This window comes from Rattus norvegicus, chromosome 9 (assembly GCF_036323735.1).
Source record: "Rattus norvegicus strain BN/NHsdMcwi chromosome 9, GRCr8, whole genome shotgun sequence".
In the NCBI taxonomy this organism is placed as follows: domain Eukaryota; kingdom Metazoa; phylum Chordata; class Mammalia; order Rodentia; family Muridae; genus Rattus; species Rattus norvegicus.
This window is the reverse complement of record NC_086027.1, coordinates 76,187,745-76,198,419: the sequence shown is the minus strand read 5'-3', so window position 1 is coordinate 76,198,419 and position 10,675 is coordinate 76,187,745.

The window sequence follows — 10,675 nt, the reverse complement described above, 5'->3', positions numbered from 1 at the left end:
AACACAATGACCAAAAGTAAGTTAAGGAGGAAAGTGTTTATTCTGGTTATACTTGCACGTTGCTATTCATTACCAAAAGAAATCAGGACAGGAACTCAATCAGTGCAGGAATCTAGAGGCAGAAGCTGATGTAGAAACCATGGAGAGGTGCTACTTACTGGTTTACTTCTCATGACTTGCTATGCCTACTTCCTTATTGAACCCAGGACCACCAACCCAGGGATGGCAGCACCCATAATGGGATGGATCCTCCCTCATTTATCACTAATGAGAAAATCCCTTACAACTGAATCTCATGGAGTCATTTTCTCAACTGAGGGTCCTTCCTCTCTGATAACTCTAACTTGAGTCAAGCTGACACACAAAACCAGCCAGTATACTTTCTAACTTAAATACTTCAACAGCTTCTTATTGCCCTTGGCAAATGTTAAATCCTCAGCATAGCTTACAGGGCTCTTGTGAGTTAGCCCGATTTTCCTAGTCTCTCCATGCACTCTTTGAGCTCAATGCTCCAGTTATTCTCGGCTCTCTTTAGTTCATCAAACATAGCATGCTTTTCTCTTCTCTGAGTCTTCATGCCCAGTGCTCTCTGGTAAGTCCCTTCTTGTCCTCAGAGATTTGGACCTGAATGGGGCAGTGATGGAATAAAAAAAGGACAGACAGACAGAATGACACACAGACATGCTAAATTTAGATGATTTAGGTCTCTGTTCTAAAGAAACTGCAGCATTCTTGAAGCTTGGTTGGTTTAGTATAAAGAGTTGAACAGTAAGGAAGGATGACTTGATACAGCTGAACAAGGGAGCAGGATTATTACATAAAGATAAACAAGGTGCTAGGGTTTATAGTATATAGCTGGATCAAGGAGACAGCTTTAGCTAATCTTGGTAGAAGTAATCTTGTGGGAGAGCAATCTTCAGGCTGCAAATATATGGGGGAGAAATCTATAGTTTGCACGCACAAAGAACAGAATAAAAGGTTTTGACATGGGGTTGGGGATTTAGCTCAGTGGTAGAGCGCTTGCCTAGGAAGCACAAGGCCCTGGGTTCGGTCCCCAGCTCCGGAAAAAAAAAAAAAAGGTTTTGACATTCTCCTGAGTCTGAGGCTATTACGTCCTTGACATGGCCATCACCATGTCAACAGCCTCATTTACCTCAGGACTTCTCTCTCTCTCTCTCTCTCTCTCTCTCTCTCGATGTTGGGGGGGGTTAGTAGATTAATATGTGAGCTCTCAGTTGTTATTTTGCTCTGGCACCATGGACTCTATCTGAAAGCATAAGCACAAAGTCAATGCTTTCCTTTGCAAGTCACTTTGGTCATGGTGTTTTTTCACAGTAACAGAATGTAACTAAGACACACTCCCATTGCTGTGTGCATTGACTCTTCCCCCGGATACTTTCCAAACTACATCCTCTAGGTTTTGTTTTTTGTTTTTTTGTTTTTTTTCCAAGAAATTCTAAGGCCACATTATGGAAGAATTGCATACAGCTGGCTGATGTGGCGAGCTGGATACTCAGAAAAGTTTATGACCTCCCTTCACCTTCGTGCCAGAGGAAACAGCAGCAGCCAATAAGCCCAGTTATGATGATCTTTGGCAAAAATGGTTCAGCTAGATTCCTAAAGATGGTGTTAGTTTAGGTCAGAAGATAATCCTATACCACCCCATCCCACCCCCCAAAAATGTTATAGAAATATATGTCATAGGAAGTCTAAGAAAACTTAAAAAATAGAAAATGGCTATGGGCAAATGATAATAAAGAAAGATGAAGTGACAGTATGGATGTGTTTTCAGTGATTTGTCAGCATACTCTTGGCATTGAGACAGACAATAGCATTCATTAATTTACAGGGACAGTAACTAGGATCTAAGATTCCATGTTGATCCACACATATTTTTAATAATAGGTTGAAGATTTGAAACAGATATATCAATGTTTCTTTTCTTTGACAAGAGCTAGACAAGTCTGGTCTGGCCATGGTAGGGATTGCATGACATGGTTCCAACCTCTGGAACAGAGCCATCAGGATGTGGTCCTCCAAGAATGTTGGTGGTTGCTGTAAACATAAAACTTATTTGTATAATAATGTACATATTTTCATGTTCCTCCTTCAGGGACTACTCTCCCTGTTAATGTTAATAACTCCATGATAATTACAAACAGCATGTGTCCAGGAGGTAAGAGGGTGTCTATGTCTCAGCAAAATGGTAAACCCTGAGACCTTCAGAACAGCTCTTAAGGCTGTGGGAAACCATGAAACCATCTCTGAAACCATGAGTTCAAAAAAACTATAATTTCTCAACTATGCAAAATATAAGGATGCAATGTGAATTGTATAAGGAACTTCACAGATCTAAGAGAACAGAGGGAGCTGCACCATAAGCCAGCTTGTCAGAAATATACTAAGGAAGGAGATAAAGAGATTTAGGGGGTGGTGATCACAGGGCAAGATCCCATCCAGCTACTTTTTTGTTTTTGCTTACAAAGGGAAGCAGACTCCTGAGTTCAAGGTCAGCCTGGGACAGAGGGAGTTTAGGTCCAGGTCTCAGTGCAGTAGGAATGGTAATTTCAGGGCAGAGTCCCACCCAGTTAGCTTATTGTCTGTACTTAGCAAAGGGAACCAGACCTTTGAAGTCATTTGAAATGAAAAAAAAAAATTCTTACTGTCTCTTTCTAAGAATCAAGAGGCTGGGGATATGGGATGCTGATTTATGGGATAATCAAAAGAGAACTTGGCATAATGACTGAATTGAGAGATAAATAAAAGACTGGGGTTTTTGTCTGCAAGAGATGAGCTATCCAGAGAGGAAGTTTTAGAATACCAAGAGAAAGCAGAACATAGAGAGAACAATCTAGAAAGCTGCCTTGAAGCGAATATAGATCATCAGTTTGTAACCCATGATTTGACTTCCAGTCATTTGTTTCCCACTCCCAGACACCCCTTCCTCCTCAGAACCCCTCTCCAAGCTGAGACTGATCCTTGGCAAGAGCACACGAATGGTTCTAACTTATGAAATGCATAAAAAATAAGGTTGAGAGCCCAGGCACAAAAGAAAGCATGGCTCATATTCCTATCCAAAAAGAGATGACAAGATCTAGCAACTAGAAGACAAAATATAAATTTAATTTCAATGATCAAACACATAGGATGATGTCATACAGGTGAAGGCAGGTACAAGACAGAATGAGGCCTGTCACTGGACGAGAAGGAAGGATGGACAGGAGAAAAGTTTTAGAGAGGGGAGAAGATTGGGACCAGAGAAGGAGGAGCAGCCGAGAGAACATGGAGGCAGATGTTAAGATTTCTCCCTGCACATTTACAGGCTGTTATGAATATTTTTAAGGGATGGATATTACACGGCTTTGTATGTCTAGGTGGGCAATTACATCCTATTGATTGGATCAGAGTTTATTGTGTTGTGTGTTCTTTCATATGGTGATTTAAGTTCAAGAGATTATGTGGTGGCTGGAGACACTAGGCCACCACAGAATTGGGATGTATATTTCTGGCATGGGGGCAACATGCCTTGGGAACTAGATGGGTAAAGAGATTGTTGTCAGGCTCAGAGAGAAGCCATCAGCAGTGTGATATGGGAGAGAGCAAAACAGGTGAGAGGCTTTGCTGACTGAGATGATGATGTCTACCACATATCTTGGGACGCTGCGGTGCAAAACCTAGGACAGGGTAAAAGACACCCATTTTTATTACTTCACAGCAACACAAACACATCTCAACACAAATATTCTTTTTTCTTTTTTTGGAGACCATAACTGTATTTTAATGACATAACTTTCTGCTCTCTAAGCACAGGTCAAGTCTAAAAACTTAAACTAGAGGGAATACTAGGAGAAAATACATTGACATTCACAAATCTCAGGCTTACTCGACAATGGGCGTTGATTCCTATGTTTTCCTTCATCCAGAAAGGAGACGCCTAAGGATTACAGTTATATAGGTAAATGAATTCATATATATATATATATATACATATATATATATATATATATATATCCATGCCTCTAATAGGTAAGGAAACTACTCTTTTCATATTTTGATGCCCAAATACTTTTTTTTTATTAACTTGAGTATTTCTTATATACATTTCGAGTGTTATTCCCTTTCCCGGTTTCCGGGCAAACATCCCCCTCCCCCCTTCCCTTCTTTATGGGTGTCCCCTCCCAACCCTCCCCCCATTGCCGCCCTCCCCCCAACAGTCTAGTTCACTGGGGGTTCAGTCTTAGCAGGACCCAGGGCTTCCCCTTCCACTGGTGCTCTTACTAGGATATTCATTGCTACCTATGGGGTCAGAGTCCAGGGTCAGTCCATGTATAGTCTTTAGGTAGTGGCTTAGTCCCTGGAAGCTCTGGTTGCTTGGCATTGTTGTACATATGGGGTCTCGAGCCCCTTCAAGCTCTTCCAGTTCTTTCTCTGATTCCTTCAACGGGGGTTCTATTCTCAGTTCAGTGGTTTGCTGCTGGCATTCGCCTCTGTATTTGCTGTATTCTGGCTGTGTCTCTCAGGAGAGATCTAAATCTGGTTCCTGTCGGTCTGCACTTCTTTGCTTCATCCATCTTGTCGAATTGGATGGCTGTATATGTATGGGCCGCATGTGGGGCAGACTCTGAATGGGTGTTCCTTCAGTCTCTGTTTTAATCTTTGCCTCTCTCTTCCCTGCCAAGGGTATTCTTGTTCCCCTTTTAAAGAAGGAGTGAAGCATTCACATTTTGATCATCTGTCTTGAGTTTCATTTGTTCTAGGCATCTAGGGTAATTCAAGCATTTGGGCTAATAGCCACTTATCAATGAGTGCATACCATGTATGTCTTTCTGTGATTGGGTTAGCTCACTCAGAATATTTTCCAGTTCCAACCATTTGCCTACGAATTTCATAAAGTCGTTGTTTTTGATAGCTGAGTAATATTCCATTAACACAAATATTCTTATCATGAAAATTTTGTGAATTAACATTTTTGAGTGACAACTGTGAATTCTGCAAATGCTAAAGCCAATAAAATAGTTCATGAATTTCATAGACTTCAACAACTACCAGAATTTCAGGATTGTGTTCTGGGCTATAGGTTGTTATAGGAAAGGGGTTGTTAAAATTACCCAAAATCACTGTGAGAATAACCTAACTGCATCAAAGAAAACTATCATTGACTAAAACTAAACCTTTAACGTTAACACTAGTGCCAAGATTAGTAATCAAAGAATTTAAGTTCTCACCTATGTCTGAGACTATTTCATGTACATCAGCTTCCCAGTGCTTGATACAGCAAAACACAATATGGTAAGCCAGGGACCATTCTCGAGAGGGCATTCTGTTTTCATTAAGTCCCCGGGGCCCTAGCAAAGCCTGATTTCAACAGATCTAGGCATTAGGATTAGTGAGGGACCTCTGAAACTAACAGTACTTTGCAGAGGGCCTGAGGCAGGTAATAAAAGATTGAGCACAAGGTGATTGCTTGCTCTGGAAGGCTTTCCTGATGCTGAGAGACTCAAGTTAGTGCTGTTTATTTCATTCTGATCTAGTAAATAAAATTTGAGTTTACTTTATATGAAACACTTAAACCTCATGGCGTTTCTTTTACTTCTCTGTTAACTCCTACACACTCATGTTTACCCAGAGAAATACCTTTGCCTTGAAGCTTCTCCAATATTTTAATTTGAGAATAGAAAAGAAAGTGTACCAAACAAGAGAATAATGTGTCAACAGGGCACTACATAGCCATAGTTAGAGAGCAGTTTTTAAAAGGATCCATATGTAAATTCTGTGGAAGAGAGGTTTAGTAAATCTTGTAGTTCAAATTATTTCATATAAATTTATTTTGCAATATTCTATTAAAATTTTGCAAAGACATGGAAAATGCTTCACTAGGATTACCCTGTTAAAAGCATGACAGTCTTGCTATCTTTCAGCTTTCAATGTATTATATACAAAGTGGGGGAAATTTTGCTAGTTGAATTTCTGGGAGCAGGCAGGCTAGAGATTAGTGATTAAGAACACCTGATTCTCTTCCATAGAACTCACTGTCAGCTCCCAGCACCTACATGAACTAGCACACAGTCACCTGTAACTCCAACTCCAGTGACTCCAACACCTTCTTCTGGCTTTTGTGGGCAACTGCACTCCTCTCTCTCTCTCTCTCTCTCTCTCTCTCTCTCTCTCTCTCTCTCTCTCTCTCACACACACACACACACACACACACACACACACACAAAAGTCTTTAAGAAAATGAGAATGAGAATAGGTTTCTGTATGTCTTTAAATGTCAAAATGGAAAACACTTACTGAGTACTAGACATTAGGATATAGGATATATTCTTTAATAATGAATCCAAATAAAAATTTCAAGTTATTCCTCCCCTTCAATAGCTTTATCTATACTTGGCTTCTCTCTCCCATTCCTGCAAGTTAATGACATCCTATGGGGAAGTGTCTTTGGAAGGCATAAGCATCTTTGACTGCTCTTCCAGAAGGATGTGTACATTGTTTGATGAGCAAAAGCTCCTCCTGGTGGTTTATGGGTCTGTTCTAAGCAAAACTTTAAAAGGAAATAATTTGGTAAGCTGGCAGTTTCTAGAGAAATGGGCCCTTACTATTGCTGGAAAAGACTGATTTGTTTTATTTTGGAGAAGGATTGATCATTTTCCGTGTGGATATAAATCCTTTACAAAAGAAAAGTTGTGAAGACCTAAATATGGTCTTTAAGCAATAAAAGGCAAACACAAATGGTACTAATTTTGACTCACCGAGGGTTTTTATTTTCCTATCGCTGTCTTGATATCAACAGCTGCAGGTACTTAAGTTCTTTCTGAAGCCTTTGCACCCTCCATTATGCAGGAGAGAAGACTGAGAAACAATTATTACCAATTTTTTCATGAAACCCGGGGAGCCACTTAGAAGGGCACAGGCATTCTCCCTCCTGCTACATTAACTTCACACTCACCAATTGCCACATGTGTGACAGAACAGAAAAGTGATATTTATATTGGAATATAGAAATTTTATATATAAGAACAAAGGGGGAAGAAGCAGTAATAGAAAAGAAGAGAGAAATAAAGTCGAGCTGGTCTTTTTCAAGTTAAGAGTATCTCGAACAATCTGTAATGAAAGGTCTTTGTGGATTTGATTGGGTGTGCAAGAGCATGTACAGCACGTGTGCCTGCAGGGGGCCGCACCAGCAGCCAAATGGTAACGCTGGTGTGTAATTACAGAGCACTTAACTGCATTCAGACATGGTTTGTTTCTCTGATAATTTCCACTTTCATTGTTTGAGAGGCTGTGGACACTGTAGAAGCTGAGGTTCAAGTACCTGCAGCTGTTGAGACAAATGACTGTTGGAGCTGTTTTGCAAAGTTTCTATCAGGAATTCTGCCTACCAGGAAAATTTCACAAAAGTACTTTTAAAATATTCCTCTTCCCTTTCCAAAGCTTTAAAATTCCAAATCTATAAATGGACCATTTGTTATTCTTCCTCGTCTCACAAGCTGGCTGTACTCCCTTCCTCCCCACACAGAGAGTCCATCCTTTTCAAAAGCTATTATATTCTTAATATGGAAATAGCACTTCAGTTTACTGCTTGCCAATATGACTGTTGTCACTGTGTTGACTGCACTTGTGATGTACAGCAAGCTGAGAGATCTAAAAATGTGTTAGCTTGTTTATATGAAAGAATCAATCTGTACAAGAAGAAAATCCTTGCTAAATCTGAACACAAGAGTCTCCATTTCCTTGCATTTCTCTCTTCCAACTAAATATCATAAATGCAATATTTATTTGCATTTAAGTTTTATTTAGAAATAAAACATCTAAAAACAGATGATGACAAAATAATGTGTTATCATTTTCAGCACCATGGAGAAGACATGTTTGGTTCACCCCTAATATAGAACTTATTCACAATTTGGTTGTTATTAATGTTCTCATTTTATTGTATTTTACAAATGATTATATATGAATATATAATTCATTATCTTGATAGGATTGTTTAAGTGTCTTAAGCATGTCATTTGACTTCTGTATGTCTAGTATCTATAGGGATTACTCACAGGGATATTGTGAGGATTAATGAGTTAACTCATGGGAAGTATTTAAAACTACCTTAAAAATAGTAGGGACTCCATAAACTTCATATTAGACTTGCAGCTTTGAAACTACTAACAAATTGTTTATTAATAAGAAAGCATTAGGATTTGTGGGTCCATGATAGTAAGCATTCTACACAAAATATTCTGGAATATTAAATATTTGCAGTCAAACAAAAATAAATATGAAATAATAGAAAAATAAAGTATGATGACCTCATCCACAGTTACTGGGACAAGAGATAGAGAATCTGCAACACTTTCCTGTAGATCTGTACAAAACATTATCAATCAACTCTAGGATGAAAGAAAATATACAAATTAGACATGGTATCTTCATCTCAGAGCCATCACAAAGCTTTATTTTATATTCTAAGACTAACTTTAAACATCACTGTACCCATTGGTACTGTCTTCATTGATGTCGGTAAGCCTCTGAATTCAGTTACTGTTCTCTGTGTTATACAAGAGATTTTTAAAGTTTATCATAGTTTTAAAGTTGATCATAGGTATCTATCATGTGGTAGAGTACATGCTTTGCATTGGAGTCTGTGCTCTACCAAACACTGCAGGATCTCATTATATCTGCATGGCGGCATTTAGTAACAGTTCATAGACATACATTTGCAAAGATTCAAATCAAACATACATATAACTACATAACCATACTATGAATGTCATATTGATACTTAGAGCAAGACATCGAAGGGTAATGGCCGCAACGAGAGATTATTTTGTCATAGCTATGTTTGTGGCCTGTGTGAAGTTGTTTCAAAAACTAAGCAATGGTATCCTGGCTCCAACTCCTTTTTATCATGGAAATCATAGATTTTTGTATGTCAAGGTTATTAACAAATATAAGTATCCAACTACCTTTGGCGAGCTAATTTTACTATGTTTAGGTATGTTTAGGATGCCCCTTTCCATCCCTAATCTCTGTAGGAATTTTGTCATGAAGGACTGTTGAATTTTGACAAAGGCTTCTTATGCATCTAATGATATGTTCATGTGGGTTTTCTTTCAGTTTGCTTATATGGTAGTTAGATTTATTTACGTTCATATATTGAATCATCACTGCATCTCTGATTTGAATCCTCCTTGGTCATAAAGGATGCTCTTTTTGATATATTCTTGGATTCAGTTTGCAAATACTTTATTGGGTATTATTACATCTATGTTCATAAGGAAAATTGATCTGGAATTCTCTTATTTGAGTTTTTATTTAGTTTGGGTATTAGGATAACTGTGGCCTATAAAATAAGTTGGGCAACGTTCCTTGTGTGTTTATTTTGTGTAATATTTTGAGTAATGTTGGCATTAACACTCCTTTGAAAAATCTCATAGAATTCTTTGCTGAAAACATCTGGCCCTGGGCTTTGTTTTGCTGGGAGATTTTCAATGATTTTCTATTTCACTAGGGATTATAGGTATTTTCAAATTGCTTATTCACATCTAATAAAGGACTAATATCCAAAATACATAAAGAACTCAAGAAACTAGATATCAAAAAGTAATCCAATTTTTAGAATGAATATAGATCTAAACAGAGTTCTCAGTAGAGAAAATTCAAATGGCTGAGAAATATTTAAGGAAAATGTTCAACATCCTTAGCCATTAGGGAAATGTAAATCAAAACTACTTTGTGATTTCATCTTCTACAAGCCAGAATTCTAAAACCAAGCAATATTTCATGCTGCAGAGAATGTACAGTAAGGGGAAAACTGATGCATTGCTGGTGGAAGTGCAAACTTGTACAGACACTATAGAAATCAATATAGTAGTTCCTCATAAAGACGAAAGTCCAACTACCTCAAAATCCAACTATACCACTCTGGGGCATATATCCAAAGGAAGCTTCACTCTATAATGAGAACACTTGTTTCCATGTTTATGGCTGCTCTACTCACAATAGCTAGGAATTTAAAACAAACTAGATACCTCTCAACAGAAAAATGGAAAAGAAAATGTAGTGCATTCATTCACACAACACCGCATTAGTCTGTTTAAAAGGAATAAATTTGCAGGCAAATGTATTGAACTAGAGAAAAAATCATTCTGAGTGAGGTTATAAAGACCCATTAAGATAAATATGGTATGTGTGCTCTTATATGTGGATATTATCCATTAAGTAAATGATAACCAAGTTACACCCTATAGACCCAGAGGGTTAGCTGTAGAGGAAGGGACAAGGCAGGGACACATGGATCTCCCTGGGAGAAGGAAATGGAATATATTTTAGGGTGGACTTGGGGAGGGGGTATGGAATGGAAGGATAAGGTGGGGAGAGACTAGAATAAAGGGCGAGTTGAGGTGTGGTGTGGAAACTTACTAAAACGTATGAAGATGATCCTAATGAAGTCTCCAAGTAATGACCAAACCCAAACTAGTCATCTCTTGTCACAAAATGTAGCTTCCAGTACTAGGACTGGGTTACAGCCAATTGAGTGGTTGGCCAAATAGGTCCCTTGGAGATCTCCAAGCAAATCAGGCTGATGTCAAGACAATAGGTTACTCTCTACAAACTGAGAGCAAACCTCCATTGCTGAACAATACCCACATAACTCATTGAACAAAGAGAAGTCGAGCTG